This window comes from Rhincodon typus, chromosome 7, assembly GCF_021869965.1.
Source record: "Rhincodon typus isolate 14 chromosome 7, sRhiTyp1.1, whole genome shotgun sequence".
NCBI lineage: Eukaryota > Metazoa > Chordata > Chondrichthyes > Orectolobiformes > Rhincodontidae > Rhincodon > Rhincodon typus.
The window spans coordinates 16449815-16459552 of record NC_063338.1 but is presented as its reverse complement, the minus strand read 5'-3'; positions in this window follow the sequence as shown (position 1 = coordinate 16459552).

Below are 9738 nucleotides of genomic sequence, written 5' to 3'. Positions count from 1 at the left end.
ACTTTCTTTGATTAATCATCTGTCTCATTACTGTTTGTGGGACATTGCTGTCCAAAAATTGGATATTGCTTGCTGACAATATACTTGTGATCATAGTAAGTCATTCTAAAAACGAGCATAAACATTTATCAGCAAACAAATTAAAAATAATTCTACATAATTCAACTTTGAAGATATCTCAGTTTGAAATGCATTTAAACAACTGGTTACCACAAGATTGAAGAGGCTCTGAAGAAAGAAGTCATCTGAAATGACCTGATGCAATATAATGATTTAGGAGGAAACATAGCCCTGAAGTGGGCCATGCAAAATCTAACAATGTTGGTTGGAACTAGAGGTAACTGCGAAGAAGCGTTCATCAACATGAAGTAAGTCAATGCAGTGACCAGATAAGTTCCAAACTTGACACTCAATGTTAACATAAACACTGCAGAGTAAAAGATGTGAACTACGTGCCTCCATGTAATTGTTACAGATGCACTTGTTACACTGAATTAAACTTCCAATTTCTATTCACAGTCAGCTTCAAACTTGAGACTGTGGGCCCGTCTCTACTACAAATTACAATAGCTCATGCTAAATTAGGCCTTTCTAGCCAGTAAGAAAAGGAAACTGTCATCTATCTGATCGAAATTAAACAAACAAACAAAAAGAGAAAATGTTCCCATTCCAACAATCAAAATAAGTTACATGAAACAGGTCATTATTTGAAAATGAAGTACTTTTTTTCTCTGTACAGTTTGGTGCTGAGCCACAGGGTCCCAGATGCTTTTTAAAAAAATGTCATAGAGCAAGGTGATAGGAGGTTGACTTTAATACTGTCCATTCTGAAGAGGCTCTGGTTGGGGAAGACGGTGAGTTGATGGTAATCCGGAGGGCTAAAATGATACCCGGGGACAGGTATTCAAGTCCCAGTATTAAATTAATGGAATTTAAATTCATTTAATAAATATTGAGTATTTAAGGGTTTAAGGAATGCCGACCACCATAACTGCCCTAATGACCTTTAGGGAAGGAAATATGCCATCCTTATCGAGCCTGTGACTCCAGTTCCACTATAAAACGCTCTCTGAAATGACCTAACCATCAGTTCAAGGGCAATAAGGTATGGATAACAAATGCTGGCCTTGCCAGAGTCACCCACATCCTACTAAAGATGGAAACATAAATAATTCTAAAACTTGCATCACATTTCAGTATGACATGTCGAAAGTGAGAGACATTTAGCATTAGAATTTCAGAGGTTTGATCCTCGGCATTTGCAGCTATTGATGCCAATTTTGAAGTGACCAGAATTAAAAGGACTACAAGATTTCAGAAATTTGCGAAGCTGGAAGAAATTACAGACATAAGAAGAGGCCATGCCATAAAAGGATTTGAAAACGAGGATAAGAAATAACTGGAGATGATGTTGATCAACAGCACATTGGTGATGGGTAGATGGAACTTGGTATGATTTAAAACAAGGACAGCAGAGTGCTGGAGTTTATAAAAGGTATAAAATAGGACACTGACCGATACTGCAGCAGATTATTCAAGTCCAGAGTAGGCAAAGGCATAGTTGAGGGTTTCACTAAATGAGTTGAAGCAGGGCTGAGCTGAATGATGTTACAGAAATGAATCAAGCAATTTGGCACAGGAGCATGTTCCATGAAACCTAACAGTGGAAAGTAATGTTTCCTGATACTTGACTTTTTAAAAAAGATACATAGACAACTCCTGTTAGTTTGATAATAATTGGTGTGGAATAGTCTTTTTGTCATACTTCCTCAGGCAACATTTAAAACAGCTCTATGATTATTCAAGGAAATGTAAGCAACATTGGAGGAAGTGTGAAACTCTGGGACATGTCAAGCTTGCTCAAATTGAGTAAACATATGAGTCAAAAGGAAGAAAACGATTTATGATCAACAACAATGCAATTCTCACATGTAGTCACTAGGCAAATGGCAGGGAACTTTTGACTTGAACATTCAGAGAACTTTGACTCCCTTCAAACAAACCACAAATACACTTTCATTCCAAAGGATTTATATCCACAAAGAAAAGTCATGCAAGGCAGCTTATCGCACAATCAAAATGACTACTATTTTAAAGTACTCACCTCCTCACATTTAAATCTAGCGACAAATATGGTATTATATTTTCCTTTGCAGCAATGTTTGATAGCAGCTTGTCTCCCAAGTTAAATTGCAGATGGTATCAAGGGCTGGTATCATCCAAAATCAGGTCTCCAAATATTAGCGTTCAGCATCTGAAAACAACACTCTCTTGCCTGACAGTAACAAGGCTGTGGGTTCAAGTCCTGTTCCAAAGAATGGAACACAAAATCTAGGCTGACACTTCAGTGTAGTATAACATGATCAGATGTGGTCATATTTTGGAAGAAACATCAATCAAATCCTTATATACCTAGTCAGGTCCATGCAAAAAAAAATCCCAGTGCAGTATTTTGAAGATCAAGGAAACTCTTCGCTGGTGTACTGGTCAAAGTTTACCCTTCAACCAACAGCAGTGAGATAGATTACCTGGTCAGTTAATTTTGCTGTTTGTGGGACCTTACTGTGCACAAATTGCTGAAACCTTTTCTTCTCCGCAACAAAGGCTACACATCAGTATTAGCTTTTGACTTCAAAGTGCTTAATTAGATCATGACACTTAGACACACATTTGTCTGGTGATCTTTCTTTTTTCATGGTCCATGTGCAGCTTGCTTGCTATTAAGAACTTGGAAAACCTGAAAATGCAGCATTATGTTTTGAAAAAACAATGTCTGTGACTCCTTTACTGAACCCCAATGCACTCAAGTCCATAAGCCGCAGGAGCAGAATTAGGCTATTCGGCAAATCAAGTCTGCTCTGCCATTTGATTATTGCCAATACATTTCTCAACCTCGTTCTCCTACTTGCTCCCTGTAATCCATGATCCCCTTACTAATCAAGGACCTATCCACCTCTATCTTAAATATACTCTGACTTGGCCTCCACAGCCTTCTGTGGAAATGAGTTCCACAGATTCACCAGCCTCTGGCTGAAGAAATTCCCCATCTCGCTGCTAATGAAAATTCTGTACATAACTTTTCTCCACATCTATCCAGGCCTCTCAGTGTACCATAAATTTCAACATGATACCCCACCCGGCTTCTTTCATCCAACTAAACTCCATCGTGTACAGACCCAGAGTCCTCAGCTGCTCCTCATATGTCAAGCCTTTCATCCCCACATCAATCTTGTAAACCTCCATTGGAGCGCATCCTTCCTGAGATACAGGCCCAGAACTGTCCACAATATTCCACATTTGGTCTAACCACAGCCTTATACAGCCTCAGCAGTACATCGCTGGCTCTTGCGAATCTGTACAGTTCTCAATTATGGCTCTTGTTTTAAGGCTCTCAAAACGGTTTTCAGTACTGCTAAATCTCTTAAATCCACTAAATGTTGTGCTCAGTACAAATTAGGTTCAACATAGCAAGCTGGTTCTCAAACAAAACAAATGAAAGGGTCACTGAACTCAGAACATTAACTGCTTTTCTCTCCACAGATGCTGCCAGACCTGAATTTCTCCAGCAGGCTTTTTGTTTTTGTTTCAGATATCCAGCATTTGCAATTCTTTGTTTTATATTAAGCTGGTTCTCAAACTGGCTACATGACAAAACAACATGCAGGTTTTGATCTGAGATGCTATCTACAATAAGAGACAGTACCTGCCACATTAGTTTCCCATCATGTTCCAGTTACTCCCTAATTCCCAACCATCAAGAAGCTGAAAGTCTAATCTCAAAACATTTATCAAGAGGGTATTCGTATCTATCCAAGATATAAATTCAAACTTAACAGATTGGATCAGTTAACATGACATAATCTGGCTTAAAAAGCTATTGAGAACTTGCTGCAAAATGAACGTTTCAGCACAAAACAGTGTGTTCATTTTGTATAATAACCATGCCATACAGATTCAATGGTTCTTCTTTATAACCAACCATAATTAAATGTATAAATCTGGGTAAGCGATCTTAAAATGCACTGACACCCCAGAGATAACCAATCTCATGAAAAGGCTAGAAACAGCTGTGGATGCCAGAGTCTATAGGTGAAACGCTAGAAAAGCACAGCAGGTCAGGCTGCATCTGAGGAGCACGAAAGTCAACATTTCGGGCTGAAATCCCGAGAGATTCTTTGCATAGAAGGAATTCAGAAAATAGTTCAAGTTATTTATTCCAATGGTAGGTCCTCATTCTGATTCCTCTGGACACAATGCCAAGATAGTAACAAACACTTGAAGAGGAAAGAATAGCTAGAACCGCTTTTCGGAGGTATTTGCCAAGTCAGTATTTGTTTCACTAAACAATTATCAGTCACTTATTCATGCAAAGTTAATTATGTCAGAATGGCTTCATATCTAATTCACATTCCACAATGGCAGAGATCACATTACATACAGAATGCTAGACAGCAGAGGTAGCTTGCACTTGACTACAGTCTCTATTGACAACAGTGAGCTGGAAGCAACATGGGCCTTGCAGCAAACAACATTCTACAATTAATTCTATTTATCCAAAAAAAAGACCAACTAAATCTATTTAAAGAGTGCATACAGTAGTAAACAGTATTAACTCAGATTTTACTAAAGGATTTCTGAGCTACAGCAAATAGAACTCACGAACAGAACTGCAGCAACTCCTCCCAGGAAAAGCAGTTGCTTCTCCAGCAAAATGCAGATAATAGAAGATAGGTATTTAATTCAAAGTGCGCATGTAAAATCAATCCCAATCACACTGAGCAGGCCTCTTTCCAAGCATGATGGGAAATCGACCCATTCATTTCATTCCGACTGTGATATAAGGTATAAGGGGATCAGGAAATGTCAAACAAAATTAAAGCCTGAACAGCGGAGAAATAAACTGAAGCCCCAAATATTATAACTTTATGATCCCAGGAGTGCCTTGAATAAAGTACAGCAACTAGGCTCAAATTTAATCTCATGTCATCAACTGAGATGATCAGCAACACAGAATACTTCAGGAATTATCATAAATTCAGCCCCTAAACATCAACATACAGTTTGAATGAATTTTACTCCATTCCAGTTAGAACTGATATTACAAACAATGCGGACCACCATTAGTGAGACAAAAAGTTTACTTCAATGAATTTACCGGAGAGTACAACACCTTAGATGTACCTCATTGACTATATATAGCTTTGGGGTGCCCCGAGAGGTTGAAAAGAGTTATCAATATAAAATTGTCCGGTTCTTTTTATCTGACTTTCAATGGATTTCACTTTTCAGTCTTCCAAAATGTATAATTGTCTCCAATGGCAGACCCAAATTCTGTTTCCTCTGGATATAACGCTGAGACAGTAACAGAAGCCATGCCTTTTGGTGGTACACAGACGTGCACAGGAGGCAGGAAAACCTCACTGGCGCTGTCAATGCTGCAGAACTGCATCAGTAGCCTTGCATTGTAAATACAACACAAGTCCATGCCACAGCAGACAATAGATGGGTTTACTTGCAATGTTCCAAGGTTGTGAAAAGTGCTACATGAATGCAGTCACTTTCTCTATCTTATCTGCACTCATCAACTATGTAATTCATTTGCTACATGTGGGACTTTATGTCTCGGTGAAGTTAACAGTGACTTTACTTCCAAAATAAACTATCAGTTATGAAGCAGCTTGGAACACGCTGAGCGCATGAACAGATAACATATGACTGCAAACTATTCCATTCAGAAAGCATCTCAAACGCACCAAATTTCCATCTCCATTAACCATCTTGAACGCTAATTTATATGGGATAAATACAATGCAGAGGTTGAGCTGAACACAAAGAAACAATACGATTACAGCACAGGAGGCAGCCATTCAGCCTACTGAATCCATGTTAGCCCTGTGCAACAGCACTTCAAGTCCCACACCTGCCTTTTCCCATACGCTTGCAAGTTTTCTCAATTCAGTTGCTTATCAATTTCCTTCTGAGAGCCATGATTGAATTTGCCTCCACCACCCTCTCAGGTAATGTCCTCCAGATCTTAATCTGCAACTGAGCAAAGACATTTTTCTTTCTGATACCTTTGATTCTCCCCAAAAAGGAGTTTTTGAAGTTGCATGCTATCCAGGGACAAGGAGAGTAAGTCTTCGCAGTAAACGACTATAGAAAACTCCACTTAAGTGTCCAGGGCTCAGAAGTTGCAAATTCATCAGCAAAATTCTTTATAAGCCTTTTCAGCTTCAACATGACCCTTTCCAAATGATCACGGCTGTCTGTGGATTCCAACCTGTTACTCCTCTCGACCACTACTGTGATTAGATTCACGCTGATCCACGGTAACGAAGCACCAGGGCCAAAAATGCAGGACTTTGTGGAACAAAGTTATCAACGGTATTAACCTTTGTTTCCACAACCAGAAAGCTGACAGCTGTAGAGTGGAGGTCCTTAAAACAGTCAATGGGACTAAATAGCAAGCAACGACAGAAATTTTTTTTTAAAAAACAGCCTTAATGTGAGCCCTTTGCAAGCCTATTTATACTAATCCAATGAACTGTATGGAGTAAGCAACTCAGTCATTCACTGTAATTAAGTTCCCAAATTCAGCCTGTAACATTCCTATCATAACAGGATTACAGTCATGTTGTTAGCCAGTTTGGGCAGAATAAATGCGTTTTTGCCTATTAGTTATCATCCTTGCAACTCAGGATTAAATAGAATCTGCATGGATTGCAGCTCTGAAATTTTACATGAGGCCAATGTGATCTGCAACTAAATGGAGGGTACAAACCTAATCTCAGACTCAAGCTTTGTTTCGATTAAAAAAACTAGAGCATCAGTGGTTTTGTCTCCTGCTTGTCTCTAACCCTCATTAACCCTACCTACTATTTTACAATGTTTACATTTTGTCAGCCTGTGTTGGAGACTGGAGCTAAAAAAGAGAAAGTGATTTCAATAACTGATAAAATTTTGTGAATAATTAAGACAAAAAATCCTATCAATTTGAGGAATCATGAAAGGATCATAATTTCTCTCAGCAAATATTTGACAGGTGACTTCAATAGATTTAAATGCCAATTTCAAACCATACCCATTCCCCTCCTAGGAGTGGCAACCTTTTTGCATGTTTTGAAACCATTCAAAACATGGTGAAGCAAGGGGAGGGGCCAAAGAAAGAGACCTAGGCGTGAAAGTCACCTACCATTCAGCATTATTGTAAAAAACAAAGGCAGACAGACACAGATGACAAAATTCGCCAACACCTCCAATGTACCATCTCAGTCTTCGGTTGACTGAGGATTTTGTCAAGGTTGAACACAACTAACTCCATGATACAGGTCTCTGTGCTCAATGGAATGGGGGAGGAGACAAATAATAACTGCTGCTAGAGGATTATCAATTGGTGAAAGATACTCTTTAGTCTGCCTGAAACTTAATGAACCATCTATGACTGGGTGCCGCAGACCGACATTCCAATGTCTAGGACTGCTAAAGCTTAGTGCAGCCACTGAAGATGTGCAGTGGGGAAAACACAACATCGAAGATCCTCCAGCCATTGTAGACAGAGGAACTGGTAACTGTGCAGAATCTGAAAAGAATGTGTATCATAAATATCACGCCTATTGGAGGTGTGGAGGCACCTCAGAGTGCAATGTGCTCTATTGAATAAGGCTGAATTTTATCACACTTTTATCGTGTCCAATTTGAAATATTTCAGAATTCACTTATACAAATAAAACCTCTACAAATAAAAATTACTTTAAAATAATATCAAGGATCAGAATTTCAAACACAAGACTTCAGGCCATGGCTTACCAGCATACGTGATCCCTATGATTCCCTGTTTCAGAGTTGGATAACCTATTGCTGACTCCTCAAAGCATTGGAGAAGTACCACCAAATTGTGCTTTCACAAGATCCTCCAAATCCAATTGCAAGGAAGTCAAGTCAACAGTAGCATTCTCTTCCAAGCCAACATGGCCAGCAATGGGGCACTGATCATTCAAAACTGGCTTCACTATGGAGGACACGTCATTTGTATGCCTGACAATAAATTCTTTAATCAATTATTCTACACAAAACTCAGTCACAGCGGGAGACTCCAGGACGACAGGGAAAGTGTTTTAAGAATATCCTAAAAGAATCCCAGAAGAAGAATCCCTGCCTTGTGACTGACCAAACTGGAGGAAGTTGCTTCACGAAAGCACTGAACTTCAGTGGGAATGGGAGAAATGCACAAACCTTCAAAACATCCCATCTGCCAACTCACCAAGCACCACCTGCCTTGCAAGTGGCAGAGTTTGTAGATCACATTTGACCTCGCAGCCATCTTGGAACCTGCTGGACCAGAGTGGAACAAGCCATACTCAGTCCCAAGAACAATATAAAGAAATTTCTATTCTTTTAAAATGATGCACCATCCCCATTCCTTCATCAGAAGAAGTGGAGATTATTAATGGTGGCGTTTTGGTTATGTGAAGAAATTAAAGAATGAGCAGAGGTTCACAGGGCTTTAACACAGCTGTTCAAAATTATGATGAGTAACAAGAATGTAAAGATTTCAGGTAGGTGACAAAAAAACGGTTTGGTGGGGGTGAGGAGGGGAGATAAAAGTTCCAACTACAATTGAAGTTGTGATAAAGTGCAATGCACTCCTTGTAAGGATAATGAAAGCAGATTCAATAGTCACTTTCAAAAGGGAACTGTAGGTACTTGAAAAGATAATACCCAGTTTCTCTTCTCTAATGCAAACAGCATTGCTAAACCCCTCTCCTCTCTACTCTGGCTGCCATCAGAAGCTCACAGACATCTGTAACATTAAGATTGGGGCAATCTATTTCTGTTGTCTTTCCTATCACCAGACAACCTATTCAATCCCTACATTAAGTTCACTTTCCTCCATCTAATCCTCTAATTCACATCTTTCTCTATTACACCTCATTCTCTCTCCAAAACCATCACATCCACGAAACCCACCTCCACAGTGTACAATTCTGGTCGCCCTGCTAGAGGAAGGATGTTATTACACTGGAAAGGCTGCAAAAATGATTTACAAGAATGTTACCGAGACTTGAAGGTTTGAGTTATAGAGAGAGGGTGGATAGGCTGGGACATTTTTCCCCCTTGGAGAACAGGATGCTGAGGGGCAATCTTATAAAATCATGGGGCCGGCACAGATAGGGTGAATAACCAAGGTATTTTCCCTGGGGTCAGGGAGTCCAAACCTAGAGGGCATAGATTTAAGGTGAAAGGGGAAACATTTAAAAGGGACTTAAGGAGCAATTTTTTTCCACATAGAGGGTGGTGCATGTGTGGAACAAGCTGCCCAGGGGTGGTGGTAGAGGTGGTTACAATTACAACATTTAAAAGACATTTGTACAGGTACATGGATAGGAAAGGTTTAGAGGGATATGGGCCAAACATAAGCAAATAGGACTAGTTCAGTTTAGGAAACCTGATCGGCATGGACTAGTTAGGCAGAAGGGCCTGGAGTATGCTGTATGACTCCATGATCCTCTTCACACCCAACCTCTCCTCCCGGCTCACATTAGGCGACATCGTAAGTCAACCTCTTTCAGGTGTTGCTTCCCTCTCCTTTAAATCTGTCATCATTATCCACTCCTCAAAACAAACTTCCATTACCAACCTCCCTTTCCTCTCCAAATTCCTTGAACATGTTGTCATCTCCCAAATCCCTCCAAGCAGGTTTCTCTCCTTGTCTCTCCTTGCAACTGTTATATAATTCTT